The sequence below is a fragment of the Plecotus auritus genome (genome assembly GCF_963455305.1).
Source record: "Plecotus auritus genome assembly, chromosome: 1".
In the NCBI taxonomy this organism is placed as follows: domain Eukaryota; kingdom Metazoa; phylum Chordata; class Mammalia; order Chiroptera; family Vespertilionidae; genus Plecotus; species Plecotus auritus.
Window position 1 is genome coordinate 156,820,347 of NC_137770.1, and position 17,037 is coordinate 156,837,383.

The window sequence follows — 17,037 nt, forward strand, 5'->3', positions numbered from 1 at the left end:
CTCTGACCTAAGAGCACAGAATTATAAACTCCAATACTAAAATCACTGCTTGGACTCCTCCTCACAATGCTGTTCTCCCACATCTGAGCTTCACAATAAATTTATAAAGTATATTTGCAATAGTTACAATTGTTTATAGATGGGGCAGAATAAATTAAAATACATCTCTTTTCTAGGAAGAAATTAGAAAACTAAAGGAAAGTATGGAGTTAAAATGCCATTGGTTCAGTTGGCTCTGGTATTGTCAATCACTTTGGAGATTATTTGAAACAACATCCCCCAAAGTCATGATACTAGGTTTTACACATTTTCAAACTTTAGTTAAAGTAAATATATTCCTCTTAACAGCCTTTTGGATATTCTTCTTTGTCATGCTTTTTTATGTTTTTGAGATTCACCCATGTTCGTATATATAGCTATAACTTCTAATTTCAATAACATTATTTTTCTGTTCTACTACTGGGTATTTGAGTTGTTTCCAGTTTTTTACTATTAAAAAAACTTTGCTATATATCTTTTTGTTTGTGTCTTTTGGTGCACTTATGAAAATTTTTTTCTTGGGTGTATACCTCAGAATGGAGTTGCTAGGTCATACAATGTAATTATTTACTACTGATGTCAAAATTTACTAATGATGTCAACATACAGTGTAATTATTTACTAACTAGAGGCCCTGTGCATGAAATCCATGTACTGGGGAGGGGGTCCCTCTGCTCGGATTGCGAGAGGAGTGCAGGCCAGGCTGAGGGCCCCCACCGGTGCACAATTGGGGCTGGGGAGGGATGAAGGAAGTTGGCCAGCCGGGGAGGGACCGCAGGAGGGCTCCAGGGCCTTTCTGGCCCATCTTGCTCAGTCCCGATCGGCCAAACCCTAGCATCAAGCTAACCTACCAATAGGAGCATCTGCCCTCTGATGTTCGGTGCACATCATAGCGACTGGTCGACTAGTCAACTGTCTGCCCCTTGGTGGTCAGGTCAATACACATCATAGCTAGCGATTGAGCGGCCTTAGCATATCATTAGCATATTTCGTTTTGGTTGGTTGAATGGCCAACAGGATGACCAGATACTTAGCATATTAGGCTTTTATTATATAGTATGATGTCAAAGTTTACTAATGATTTCAAAATTTTTTCCAAAATTATTGTCAATTTACATGCCTGCCAACAGATCAAAAGTGTTCTAGTGGCCTACATCTTCACCAGGAATTTATATTGTCTGATTTATAAGTTTTATCTCTTTGTCTAATTTGCAGAATATGTATATCCAAAAATATATGTATATTCTAAATTCTAATACTTGGTGAGTTTTATGTGTTACAAATATTGTCTTTTATGGAGGGACTTGTCCTTCAATTATATTTAGGATAACTTAGCAGATGTTCTTTTTCATGTATTAAAATTCATCATGATTTTCTTTTATTGCTTGCACTTTTCATATTTGCTTAATAAATATTTCCTATCTCAAGGTCATAAATATATATCCAAAAATATTGTCATGTAAAAGTTATTATAGTTTTGCCTTTCATATGTTGGTCTTTTATTTCCTGTTATTAACTTTTGTGAAATGTAAAGTAGGTCCTTTTTTTGTCTGTATTAATTACCAATTCCCTCAGCTGGATTTCATGAAAGAACTATTGATCCACACTAAACTATATCAACTCTGTCATAAATCAGTTTTCCACATTAAATGAGTCTGTATCTGAGTTTTATTATTTTGTCCTATTGGTCAATTAATATATCCCTTAATTAATTTCATACACTCTTAATTACAATGGCTTACTTAGTCTTGATATCCAGAGGGTAAATTACTCCCACTATTTAGTTCTTCTTCAAGACTATCTGTGCTACTCTTGGCCTTGTGTTCTTCCATAGCAGTTTTGGAATCAGCTTGTCAAATTCACACACATGCACAGGCACGCACTCACCTATTGGGATATTGATTAAGTTTGCATTGAGTGTTTATATTAATTTTGGTGGAAAAATCTTAGGTTCCTAAGACTTTCCTTTTTATAATGCATTTCAATCAAATATTTTAAATACAGTATTTTGAAATATATGTTTATTCCTAAATAATTTTAATATCTAAAGTTATTAGAAAAGGTAGCAAATATATCTTCTGCTTGTTTTTGATATACAGAAATGCAATTGAATTTTGAATATTAATTTTTATCTAATCACAATAAAGGCTTTTATATATTTCAATAATCTACCCATTATTTTTTTGCAATTTAGCAAATAATGGCATTTTATTTTATCCTTTTCAGACTTATATCACATATTTCTTTTTCTTTCCTTTCTATGCTCTGTAGGTTAATATTATCATCGTGAATTATAATATTTGCTCTATTTTTTGTTGTTTAGTGTGGCGGTATATATACCATTTATAAATATGAAAAAATAACTTTTCTTTTAAAAATTGTTGATATTTTTGTTTTTGTTTTTGTTGTACTAGATATTGAACTTTATGAAATTCCATGTCTGCATTTGATTTTTTTCTTTTAATCTGTAAATATGGTGAATTTCACTGTATTAATTCCTAATTAGCAAAACATATTGTAGTTCAAACACAATAGAAGTTACAGTCAAAGCTGGTAATTAGGTTGCAGGGGGCTCTTCTCGCCCCAGCAGAGCCATTTAGAGACAATCTAACAGTGATCCTTTAATCTCCAATATATGGCTTCCAAGGGTCAATCTGGGGCTAGTTATCACCATTGCAATTCACAGAAATGGGTAAGGAATCTTGAGAAGCATACATGGGAGGGTTGTATGCCAGGCTTGGATTTTGAATTTACCACTTCCTCTTACATTTTCTTGGATAAAACTCTGCCACATAGTACATAGTTTATAGAGAGTTTAGTACTCAAGAATAAGTAAGTATAAATTCAGTGAGAAACTGACCACCCTGCAACATGAACTGAATAATCTTCATTGATTTTTTAAATTTTCAACCAATCTTTTATTGATAAATGGGCCCAACTAGATATATTATGCTTTAAATACTAATCTTGATTTGATTACCTAATAATTTTGTAAAATTTTCTCACTGTTTTATAAGATAGATTAATCAAAAGTTTCCTAAACTCAATAAAACTTTACAGTTATTGTTTTTATGATCAATGTTCTGTTTTTTTATTCATATATATAGTCTTCTTCTCCTGGGTTTTCATGTTGCAGTATGAGATTTTTTTCCTTTTGTGAACAAGATGATAGAGATAGATGATAGATAGATAGATAGATAGATAGATAAGTAGATAGATAGGTAGATAGATAGACAGACAGATAGACAGATGATAGAGAGCAGGCTTACTAAAAATGATTGTTTTAATTATTTTACTTCTCCATTTTTTAAAGACTTTACACTTAGTATTAAATCCTAGGTTGGCATTTATTAATTTCATCATTTTAATTAGTCATTCCATGTTTTTCAGGCTTTAATCATTTAAGTTGAAGTGTTAGCAGCTGTCAGTAAAAGTATCCTATGAAAGTAATAAGTCTTTTTCCTCTTGATGCTTTTAAGATTTTTCTCTTTGGTTTCAGCATGTATTTTAAAGTTATCAGTTATCAAAAATATTATGTTTTTTGATTCAGGAAAAAGTATATTACTGGGCATAAAGAGAGATATTCATAATGAAGACTACATTGCTATTAATTATAGTGATTCCAGATTTCTTATGATTTTTTTCTATCTTTTATCTCTTAGCATATCATTGCCTTTTACTTAAAGTTTGTTTTCTCTAGCCAGAACATAGTTGATTCTTGCTTTTCTACTCAATTTGATATTCTCTTCCCTCAATTTAAAGACTCTAAACCATTTTCTGGTAATGTGATTATAGATATTTGTGGCTTGAAGGCTATATTTTTTACTTTTTTATGTATCTTATGTAGTCTTCCCTCTTTTCCACCTTCTTTCAAATTGTGTACTTTTTAGTATTTAATTTTGTCTACTGTGGTAGGATAAATAATGGAACCTCAAGTTGGCCACATTCTAATCTCCCAAACCATTAATATGATACATTACATATTAAAAAGTACTTTGCAGATGTGATAAAGCTAAGGGCATTAAGATGGAAAGATGTTCCTGGAGTGTCCAGGTGGGCCAATATAATCACAAGGTTTCTTATAAAAGGGAGGCAGGAGGATTACAGTCAATAGTAAAAAAAGTGATGATGGAAGTGAGATGTCCGAGTGATGCAAGGAAGAGACCACAAGTCAAGGAATACAATCAGTCATTAGAAGTTGAAAAAGGCAAGGAAAAAAATGGTATCCCCTTAGGGCCTCTCAAATAAACCTAAAAAAAAAAAAAGTTCAAGACACTGGTGGGGGGGAGGCAGGTAAAGGCATGTACTGGGGGGAAGGGGAGGCCGGGGGGAGGTCAATGGGGAAAAAAAAAAAGGAGACATATGTACTACTATTTGTAATACTTCAAACAATTTTAAAAATTTAAAAAAAGAATAAAAAAATTGAACAATAAAAACATAAAAACTAATAAAGTATTAATAATTAAAAAAAAAGTTCAGTTATGTTAGAACCTTGACTTTATTCCAGTAACACTTATATTGGGCTTCTGACCCTCAGAATTAAAAGTGAATAAATTTGTGTTGTTTTAAATCCCTAAGTTTGTAGTAATGTGTTACAGAGGCAGTATGAATTTAATACAAATTTTGGTAACAGGAAGTGGAACATTGTCATAAAAATACCCAAACATTTGGAAGTGACTTTGGAATTGGATAAGTGGCAAATTCGGAAGAATTTTGAGGTACATGAGAGAAAACACTAGACTGTTAATAAAAATATGGATGTTAAAGACTGTTGGCGAAGTCTCAGAAGGAAGTGAGAAGCACAGTGGAGAAAACTTAGAGAATACCTAAATCTTTTTTTTTTTAATATATATTTTATTGATTTCTACAGAGAGGAAGGGAGAGGGATAGAGAGCTAAAAACATCGATGAGAGAGGAACATCGATCAGCTGCCTCCTGCACACCCCCCACTGGGGATGTGCCCGCAACCAAGGTACATGCCCTTGACCGGAATCGAACCTGGGACCCTTCAGTCCGCAGGTCGATGCTCTATCCACTGAGCCAAACCAGTTAGGGCTAAATCTTTAATGAATGTTGGTAGGAGTGTGTATGTTAAAGCACTATTGTGAACAGGGGAGTTTTATCAAACATTCAAGGAAGAACTAAAACCTATCCTCCTAAGACTATTCCAAAAAAATTCAAGAGGAAGAAACACTTCCAAGCTCATTTTATGAAGCCTGCATCACCCTAATACCAAAACCAGATAAAGACAACACAATGAAAGAGAATTACAGGCCAATATCCCTCATGAACATAGATGCCAAAATCCTCAACAAAATTCTAGCAAATTGGATCCAGCAGTACATCAGGAAGATCATACACCATGACCAAGTAGGATTTATCCCAGGGATGCAAGGATGGTACAATATCTGCAAATCAATAAACATGATACATCATATAAACAAACTGAGAGATAAAAACCACATAGTCATATCAATTGATGCAGAAAAAGCATTTGACAAAATCCAACACCCATTTTTGATAAAAACTCTAGCAAGGTGGGAATAGAAGGTTCATACCTCAACTTAATAAAAGCCATATATGACAAACCCACAGCCAACATCATACTCAATGGGCAAAAACTAAAACCATTTCCCCTAAGAACAGGAACAAGACAGGGATGCCCACTCTCACCACTCCTGTTCGACATAGTACTGGAAGTATTAGCCATTGCAATTAGACAAGAAGAAGAAATAAAAGGCATCCAAATTAGAAAAGAAGAAGTAAAACTGTTCTTATTCTCAGATGACATGATATTGTACATAAAAAACCCTAAAGACTCCATCAAAAAACTATTAGACTTAATAAATGAATTCAGCAATGTAGCAGGATACAAAATTAACACCAAAAAATGTATGGCATTTCTCTACACCAATAGTGAACTTACAGAAAGAGAGACTAAAAAAGAAATCCCATTTACCATGGCACCAAAAAAATTAAGATACCTAGGAATAAACTTAACTAAGGAGGTAAGAGACCTATATGCCAAAAACTAGAGGACACTGAAAAAAGAGCTAGAGGAAGACATAAACAGATGGAAGAACATACCATGTTCATGGATTGGAAGAATCAACATCATTAAAATGTCTATACTACCCAAAGCAATCTATAGATTCAATGCAATCCCCATTAAAATACCAACGGCATATTTCACAGACCTAGAAAGAACTCTCCAAAAATTCATCTGGAATAAAAAAAGAGCCCCAATAGCCACAGCAATCCTGAGAAAGAAGAACAAAGTAGGTGGGATCTCAATACCAAATTTTAAGCCATATTACAAAGCCACTGTTCTCAAAACATCCTGGTACTGGCACAAGAACAGACATATAGACCAATGGAATAGAATAGAGAACCCAGAAATTGACCTAAACCACTATGCTCAATTAATATTTGACAAAGGAGGCATGAACATACAATGGAGTCAAGACAGTCTCTTCAATAAATGGTGTTGGGAAAACTGGACAGATACATGCAAAAAAATGAAACTAGACCACCAACTTACACCATACACAAAAATAAACTCAAAATGGAGAAAGGACTTAAACGTAAGACAGGAAACCATAAAAATACTAGAGGAATCCATAGGCAGCAAAATCTCAGACATATGCTGAAGCAATTTCTTCACCGATACCGCTCCTAGGGCAATGGAAACTGAAGAGAAAATAAACAAGTGGGACTACATCAAAATAAAAAGCTTTTCCACAGCAAAAGAAACCATCAACAAAACAACAAGAAAGCCCACTGTATGGGAGAACATATTTGCAAATGCTATCACTGATAAAGGTTTAATCTCCAACATTTACAGTGAACTCATACAACTCAATAAAAGGAAGATAAATGATCCAATAAAAGAAAAAGGGGGGGGGGCAATGGACCTAAATAGATACTTTTCGAAAGAAGACAGAAGGAAGGCCAAGAGACATATGAAAACATGCTCAAAGTCACTAATTATCCTAGAGATGCAAATCAAAACGACAATGTGGTACCATCTCATACCTGTCAGAATGGCTATCATCAACAAATCAACAAAGGACAAGTGCTGGAGAGGATGCGGAGAAAAAGGAACCCTTGTGCACTGCTGGTGGGAATGCAGACTAGTGTAGCCACTGTGGAGAACAGTATGGAGTTTCCTCAAAAAAACTAAAAATGGAACTCCCATTTGACCCAGTGATCCCACTTCTAGGAATATATCCCAAGAAACTAGAAACACCAATCAGAAAGGATATATGCACCCCTATGTTCATAGCAACACAGTTCACCATAGCTAAGATTTGGAAACAGCCTAAATGCCCATCAGCAGATGAGTGGATTAGAAAACTATGGTACATCTACACAATGGAATACTATGCTGCTATAAAAAAGAAGGAATTCTTACCATTTGCAGCAGCATGGATGGACCTGGAGAGCATTATGTTAAGTGAAACAAGCCAGGCAATGAAAGAAAAATACCACATGATCTCACTCATTTATGGAAAATAAAGAACATTATAACCTGATGAACAAAAAGATAGATACAAAGGCAGTAAAGCACCGAACAGACTCAAATTACAGCAGGAAGGCTGGGGAGTGCTGGGGAGCAGGGGGAAGAGATCAACAGAAGGACTTGTATGCATGCATATAAGCACAACCAATGGACACAAAACACTGGGCGGGGGGGGGGGGGGATAAGGGCATGCGACAGGGAGTCAGGGAGGCTGGGGAAGTCAATGGGGGAAAAAAGGAGATATATGTACTACTATGTGTAATATTTTAAACAATAAAATAAAATTTAAAAAGAAATAAAGCACTATGGTGAAGGCTCAGATGGAAATGAGGCATGTTAATGGAAACTGGAGGATAGGGAATCCTTGTTAGGTAGTGTCAGAAAGCTTAGCTGAATTGTACTGTAGTTACGTGCAAAGCTAACCACTAGTAAGCAATGAACTTTAATATTTAACTGAGAATATTTCTAAGTATAGTGTTAAAAGTGTAGACTGGTTTCTTCTTGCTTCTTATAGTAAAATGTGAAAGGAAAGAGAAAAATTGAAGGAAGAAACTAAGCAAAAAGAAACCAGGACTTGCTGATTTGAGAAATTTTCAGCCTTCTAGCTTACACAAGATCCTAAATTATTGGGTTTTTGTGTGTGTGTGTGTGTTTTTTTTGTTTTTTTGTTTTTTTATCCAAATGCATGCTTTAGAGAGAAACCCAAAAATGTGGCAAGACAATCTTTGCTAGGACCTTAAAAGAATTAAAAGATCTAAATATTCAGTCACACAAAGGGCTATTTAAGAGATTAGGCATAAGTCTAAGGGATTCCTTCAGTCATCTCAGCAGGAGCAAAATACAGAGATAGAGTTATCCAAGGAAGACCTGTAGGGGAGCCCCTTAACTGATGGAGGTTATCCCTGTGGCACACACAGGAGACCCACAGTGTTTCAGTAGACACCCTGCCAGCATGCACTGAAAGAAACAGGGAAAAAACAAAATGGGGGGAGGAAGGGAATACCATCATTTTCCTTAAATTCTACAGGCATGAAACAGGCCAATAAAACTACTCAGCTTTAAGCACACTCTACCTTTCATGAGAAAGGATGACTCCAAGGGTGGAGCTGTGGGCCCAGAGGGCAAAGCCATGAACACAGCAGATAATTCCCCGACCTTAAAATCAAATGGGGTTTTCCCAGCTGTATTTCAAAATTGCCTGAGACCAGTGACTCCATTTTTTCTTTTCATTAATATCCTACCTTATTTTAAAAAATATGTTTTTATTGATTTTAGAGAGAGGAAGGGAGAGGGAAAGAGAGAAAAAAACATCAATGATGGGAATCATTGACTGTTGCCTCCTGCACACCCCCTACTAGGGATCAAGCCCCCAACCCAGGCATGTGCCCTGACTGGGAATCAAACCTTGACCTCCTGGTTCATGGTTCAATGCTCAAACACTGAGCCACACTGGCCCATCAATATCCGCCCTTTTGAATAAAAATGTCTATAATTGTTATCTATTCTGGTCCAGTATTGAATTCTGGCAACAGCCAACTTGTTTTCTAATTCACAAGTCCACAGATAGGAAAGATAGATAGATAGAGATAGATAGATGATAGATGATAGATAGATAGATAGATAGATAGATAGATAGATAGATAGATAGATAGATATGTGTGTGTGTGTGTGTGTGTATATATATATATATTTCCTATATATATATATATTTGTCCCTGAATGGATTATATGAAAATTCTTATCATAACTAATTTAGATCATTTCGATTATGAGATTTGGGACTTCTGAGCGAATAAGACCTGGGTGAGATGTTTGGGCTTGAGTGAATACTGCAATGGGTTGATCATTTTAGGAATAATCGGAGAGGATGAATGTATTTTGCTTGTGGGTTGGATGTGAAACTTGGGAGCCATAGAGTGGCCTCTCATAGTCTGGATAACAATTTGTTACAGCAGCAGCAATAATAAACGAATGTTTCTACTCTATTGTATGATTAATTATATTTTTTTTTACCTTTTTCATGGTTGTTGTCAGATTTACAAGATGTATCTTCAAAAGTATATTATTGCTTCACAACAAATATTATTAGGCCCTCAAAACAGTATACTTCTCTTCCTTTTGCTAGTTCTTTATGCTATTGCTGTATTATATTTTACTTCTAAATGTTGTAAGTCCTATAATAACTGTTAGGATTTTTACTTTAAACAATTATCTTTTTAAGAAATTTTTAAAATGAGAGCAAATGAACTTTTATATACATCTACGTATATACTAGTTACCATATACTATTTCTTTGTATAGATCCATGTTATCAATATCTTTTTTCTTCTGCCTGAAAAACTCATTTTAACAGTTTATATAGTATAGATTGCTAGAATAAAATCTTCTCAACTCTAATTTATCTGAAAATGTTTTTCTCATCTTTATTTTTTAAAAATAATTTGTTTCAGCATTTTAAAGTTATCCAGTTGCTTGCTTGACCCTGGATTTCAGACAAGAAAGCTGTAGTCATTTCTATCTGTGTTCCTCTCTGCGCAATGTGTCTCAGTAGAAATTTAATCATCATTACCCTCATTCAAAATTTTTAAATACTCACATTCTCTCCAAGTTCCAATATTCCTTGTGTATATGATAGTGCTATTGTGTATTTTAGAGTCATCTTATGTATTATTTTTACTCCTCATGCCATTAGAATTGTTGTTTTATGAAGTCACTATCTCGAGTTACTGGTATATTTTTCAATTTATTTGCTTTTTATTCATTCTTACCTCACAGACCTTTATTTGAGATCATTTTTTTCCTACTAGAAATAAACAGAATTTTTTTGTAGTGAGGCTGGTTTATGACAATCTCTTTCAGTTTATATTTATTTTAAAAGTTTGTCTTTTTTCTCAAAATATATCCCCAATTTTCAGTTATTTACCCTTAGAACATTTGGGCATTTCTTCTGTTGAACTTTGAGAACTCAGTTGTTTTTAAATTGTCACTTCTTAAAGATAATCTATCTTTTGTCTCTAGCAGGTTTTAAGATGTTTTTCTTTGTCTTTGGTGTCTGGAGTTTCACTTTTATGCATCTGATTGTGTTTTTATTTTTTAACCTGGCTTAGGATTCAATGGTATCTTTGCCCCAGTGCCCTCGTAAAAGAGTTTCTTAATTCAAGTTAAAGAAAAATGGGGTTTGATCAATGGACAGAGACAGCAGGGCGGTCAGGGCATGTATGGGAGTGGGGTGGGGGGTAAAGGAGGATATGGACACATATGTAATACCTTAATCCAGAGGTTCTCAACCTTTCTAATGCCGCGACCCTTTAATACAGTTCCTCATGTTGTGGTGACCCCCAGCCATAAAATTATTTTCGTTGCTACTTCATAAATGTAATTTTGCTACTGTTATGAATCGTAATGTAAATATCTGTGTTTTCCAATGGTCTTAGGTGACCCTGCTAGCGGTTCTCAACCTGTGGGTTGCTACCCACAGGTTGAGAACCGCTGCTGTAGAGCCTAAGACCATCGGAAAACACAGATATTTACATTACAATTCATTAACAGTAGCAAAATTACAGTTATGAAGTAGCAACGAAAATAATGTTATGGCTGGGGGTCACCACAACATGAGGAACTGTATTAAAGGGTCGCGGCATTAGAAAGGTTGAGAACCACTGCCTTAATCAAAAAAATTTTTTTGAAAAAAAAATGGGGTTTGAAAAAGAGCAAGTTATGTTTTAAAGGTGGATAAAAAGAAAATGTTGGAAAAAGCCAAAGTAGAAAATGGAAAATCCCAGTGTAACCTCCAGACACGCTCACATCCACCCACGAAAAACAATTGTTCACCTGCAAATTACATTTTCTCAACTTGCATAATGATTCCCATGAACAAACTACCACAACCTAATTTTGCAATGGCACAGTGGATTTCTGCATTGCATCCAAGTGAGTCACTCCTGCATGAGGTAGGCAAAAGGTTTGCAGTTAAAACACCATGACCAAAAACATCTCAAAACAGATTTCATTACTGGAATCTAATTATTCACCCTAGAGATCCTGCCCCAATGTAAAATGAATGAAGTTTCTTTTCTCTAGGTATGTGTCCATACCTAGAAAACTTAACAAGTTATTTGAGATGGCACTTTTTTAACCAATGCATAACAAAGAAGATACTGAAACATTATCCAAATGTAACCTACTAAATCCTAATAAGCTCTTTTTTTGTATAAAACTCCGTAGAACTGTGAAGCCCCTCAAAAGTAATAATATATAAAATGTCAATTTAATAATTTTACTCTCATTGCTAATATAGCTTAAGCATGAAATATACTGTACCTCAGTAGATATTATTGTTTCCCAGATTAATCAGGTTATTTTGTTGTAATGTACACATCTTGAAAAGAAATTTCACTGACATAATAAAAAAAAATCATCTCATAGAAGTAGGAGTCAAGTACTTTCCATGAGACATTAATACTAATATGCTAGTTATGTTGAATAGTGTGTAAAATCTACATTGAACTCACTTTACTGGCTAAATTTGTATCTGGGGGAATTTTTATTTGGTGCTCATAAAACACTAGGTATTTAGATCAGATTTATTTTGAAATCCTCACCCGAGGATATTTTTCCATTGCCTTTTTTTTTTAGATAGAGGTGAAGGAGGGCGGGAGAGGGAGAGAGAGAAATATCAATGTAAAAGAGACACATTGACTGGTTGCCTCCCCCACATGCCCCAATCTGAGCCAGGGACCAAATTTGCAACCGAGGTATGTGCCCTTAATCAGGAATCAAACCCAAGACCCTTCAGTGCCTGATTCAGTGCTCTAACCACTGAGCCAGGTCTGGAATAGATTTTTATTTCAATGACAACACAGAAAACAGTATCAGTCCTGGCCGCTGTGACTTAGTTGATTGAAGCATTGTCCCATATACCAAAAGGTGACGGGTTTGATTCCTGGTCAGGCTATATACACAGTTTGCATGTTAGAACCTTGTTTGGGGTGCGTGCAGGAGACAGCCAATTGATCTCCTTCTCTCTCTCTCTCCCTTCCTCTCTCTAAAATCAGAAATAAATAAAAAATAAAATAGTGCCAAACCCACAATTCACAATTTACATTAAAATGGAACACAACTTTCATTCACAGTGTTAGATCTGAAGAGACAAAAATTAGTGGATTCAAGCCCCTCTTTATACAGATTTCAAAAAAAAGTACAAGTTTGCAAAGTTAGTAATGGCTTGATTAGAACCTAAGTGGTTTTCTACTCAGCCCTCTCTATTTCATAAACCACTAGGGGCCCGGTGCACAAAATTTGTGTACTGAGGGGAGGTCCCTCAGCCCAGCCTGCCCACTCTCACAGACTGGGAGCCCTCAGGGGATGTCATGTTGATGGCTTAGGCCCGCTCTTCATGGGGAGCAGGCCTAAGCCGCAGTCAGGCCTCCCTCTGTGGGAGGCGAGTGGGCTGATCAGGGGAAGGTGCCAGCCCCATCACCCGCTGCTGCAGCCACTGCCAGCCACCACAGCCGCCAAGTATTTTCATCAACACGGACTCCAGTCCCTTCACCATGAAAAAATGCAACTTTCTTTAGGCATTTTCAAGATGTCTCTTTCATAGGATATGACACTTCTTTCTTTCTTTCTTTCTTTTTTATCCTCACCTGAGGATATGTTTCCATTAATTTTTTAGAGAGTGTGGAAGAGAGAGGGAGAGACAGAGAGAAACATCAATGTGAGAGGGACACTTTGATTGGTTGCCTCCTGCATGAGCCCTGACCTGGGCCCCGGCCAGGGAGAAGCCTGTAACCTAGGTACATGCTCTTGATCAGAATCAAGCCCTGACCCTGCAGTCTGCAGGCCGAGGCTCTCTCCACTGAGCCAAACCGGCTAGGGCAGGATATGACATTTCTTAGCCCCTACAGCAGTGGCCCTTCGTTTTTTTCCTCCAGGAGTGTGGTGGAAAAACCCTAGATCACCTTCTTAGATTCTTATTACCCAAGTTACCAAGAACACTGCAAGTGGTAGTGTACAGGGAGCTTATCCAATGAGCAGTCAGAAAAGGTGTTTACACTCGAACTGGTTTGGCTCAGTGGATAGAGCGTCAGCTTGCAGACTGAAGGGTCCCAGGTTTGATTCCTGTTAAGGGCATGCACCTTGGTTGGGGGCACATCCAAGTGGGGAGTGTGCAGGAGGCAGCTGATTGATGTTTCTCTCTCATCGATGTTTCTGTCTATCCCTCTCCCCTCTTCTCTGTACAAAATCAATAAAATATATTTTTTTAAAAAAGAAAAGAAAAGTGGACCCCCTGTGTTGTGTCCACTAGGCTAGGGGCATGTGCCCGCAGCCCGGGGGGGCATGACCCCAAGGCCGGCAGCCCCGCATTGTGGGTGCCGAGCTGGGGGCATGGACCCGGGCCACCGCTTGGTGCTGGTGCACATGCTAGTGGCCACAGGTCGGGAACATCTGCTGTGTCATCATGGCAACATGGCGGATGTTCCTGCCCCTCCCCCAGCTGCTCGGTGCCTGTGCCCATAGGCCTGGAGTGGCTGGTGGCATTCCACTCAGGGCCTACGCACAGGTCTACAGGCTAGGAGTGGCCTGGGTCCCAAGGATGTTCCCGGGACCCAGGCTACTTGGTGCCTGTGTATGCAAATTAACCCACCATCTTTGCTGGGTTAATTTGCATATTTACTTCTGATTGGCTGGTCTGCATCACAGAGGTATGGTCAATTTGCATCTTTCTCTTTTATTAGTGTAGATATGCAATCATTCTGTATTCAAAATGATATAATTTAAACCTACCAAGTGTCAGTTTCACTTGCATTATCATAAAAGATTTCCCAGAGACACAGAGAAAGTATAAGACTAAAAGTTAGGCATGAATCCCAGAGCTGTCTTGCATTAGACTTCACCTGAACTCTGTACAGTCCGGATACTTTCAGCATTCACCTTTAGTATTTACTCCATATTTGTGCTGCAAAAGAATCACAGGCAACAAGTGGAATGAGAGGAGAATGAAACCAGTTACCCTCATTGCTTCAAATGGCAATTAGAAACTTCCTTGACTACATTTTTACATAAGTGGAACAGAAAGTATGCATTAACCCTTACCCAGAAACCATACTTGTGAAATTATATGTTTGTGAAAATTTATGGAGTCAAAGAACATTGAAAGAAACTTGAGATACTTGCCTCACCTTATAGAAGAGAAGACGAAAGCACAAAAAGGTTAAGGTTTCTGCCCTGGGTCATACAGTTAGTTATTAACAGGATGGAATTAAAATTCAAATTGCCTGACTATCTGGCCACTTGTTATTAATTCTTCTGTTTTAAGAGACAATGAAGGCATTAAATCATATGATTTTTACACCCCCTCCAATAATTATTTTGAAGGCTGTTTTATTTTCTAGTTCAAATTATGAGATGATTGTCGTGTGTGTGTGTGTGTGTGTGTGTGTGTGTGTGTGTGTGTGTTCCAGTACCCAAATGACAGTAGTGTTTTGATTAAGGCTTCAAACTGTTTTATTTATTTATTTATTTTAATCTACTCTGTTACCATTATCTGCAAACAGAGTTACATTTATAACATTTCGAAGCTTCGGATCTGATGCATAATGATGTGAGTTCAGTTAGCACATCCCTGAAAAAATAAAACAAGGCAATGGTACTTCTGCTTACAAACATAACATCAAAACATCTAAATTATATTGTAAAAATACTTGCATAATGCTTTTCCCTTCCTCCCATGTCTATTCTGCATGATTTTAAATCAGATCTTTGACTCAAATGAGCAAATTTCCACATTCTTAGATTCAGCTTGTGCTCACGTTTTAATTGTCCTGTCAAAACATAATACTAGCATATTGGTAAATCCTTAAATTTCCTTGTGAGTGATTATTAGAAAAATTTGCAAAATTTGATTGTACACTGACAACTACAATGTTCACATTCTTATAATCATAGCTGTTATGTTAGTTTTCTTCTACCCAACTATATTTCTTAAATACTATGGAAAGTCAAGAAATTTTTTTAACATAGTGTAATATACAATATTATATTATAGGCAATCATTCAAAAAGATGTCTAGAGAGGAAAGTTAGATGGAACCATTAGACACAATTAATAAAAATTTAGGTAGGCTATTATTAAAAAAAAAAAAAGCTGAAACCTTTTAGTTCTAGAAAAACCATGGAATCATAGATCAAAGACCCTTATTTGGTCCTAGAATCTTGATTCTGGAAGCAATTGTGTGGGGACTTATATTAGTTTCCTATGGCTGTTAAACCCACTTAATGAATTTATCATTCCAAATTCTGTACTTTTCACTTTTAGAATTTTCCATTCATTTTTATGGTGTTTATGTATCTATGAGAATCCATCTGTTCACTCATTATCACCATATTTTCTTTAATTCCTTGAAAGTCTTGTCTGCTAAACTGACATCTTAGTCTTGAATCAATTTCTTTTGATTTTTCTCCTTGAATATAGATCACATTTTTATGTTTCTTCACTTGTCTAATAATTTTAATTTTATGCCATAAATTATAGAGGACACCTTTTAGGAAGTCTGAATTGTAGAGACTGTAGATTCCACAGAAGAATGGTGATTCTAGCTGATCACAATGAGCTTGTGGAAGGAAGGCTTTAACTTTGCTCTTGTGACACTCTATTGGTTTTGCCTATCTTCTAATGGGAATCCCTTAGTCCTGAGACAGAGTCTTTATTTCTAAGTCATAGTCCTTCTACATGTTCAATGAGTTCTTGAGGTGTTTACCATGCTTTTCTAACTTGTCAGGACCCAAATTCCAAACTCAGTCGCCTTTGTGTTGGGTAAGAGCTGAAATCTCTGCTTTGTACTTCAGTCTTTCCATTGATCTCCACTGGTTCTCTTGAGTGCACAGTGTCAGCGAAAGATATGTTGAGTATTTTAATGCTCCTCTCCTTCAGTTTAAAATTACCTCCCATCATTTCCAAATATCATAGATGTCCTGAACACTATCCTCTAGGCATTTCAAATCACCTGCATTTTCTGGTTCAGTTCTAAATGCTATAGCTTTAGGAATGGAGAATGCCTTTGGAAGAAAAGCTCTGTAAACATGGCTCTACCCCAATGTGGTTTTCTCCTTTAATGGTTGAATCCGCTCCAGTTTCTGCCTGCTTTGTGTCTCTTTCCAAGACTTTCAAATAGTTGTTTTATTCTCTTTATTTTATTTATTTATTTTTTTGTTAGGAGTTTAAGTTGATATCTATAGTATGGTTACTTCCTTCAAGCACTTAACACCATTATCCCTTCTGGACTTCCCCTGAATGAGAAATAACTACATTTTTATGCTATTTAATCCACTATCCTTGAGTCTCTGTTACTATGGAGCCAAGCCTAACTCTAACAGACATAGTCAGGGTCAGAATATCCTCCCTAGGGGATGGAAAATCAGTCTCATGATGAATTCAAGAGAGGATGGCAGAGTGGGCTCTGTGGAGAGACTGGTGTT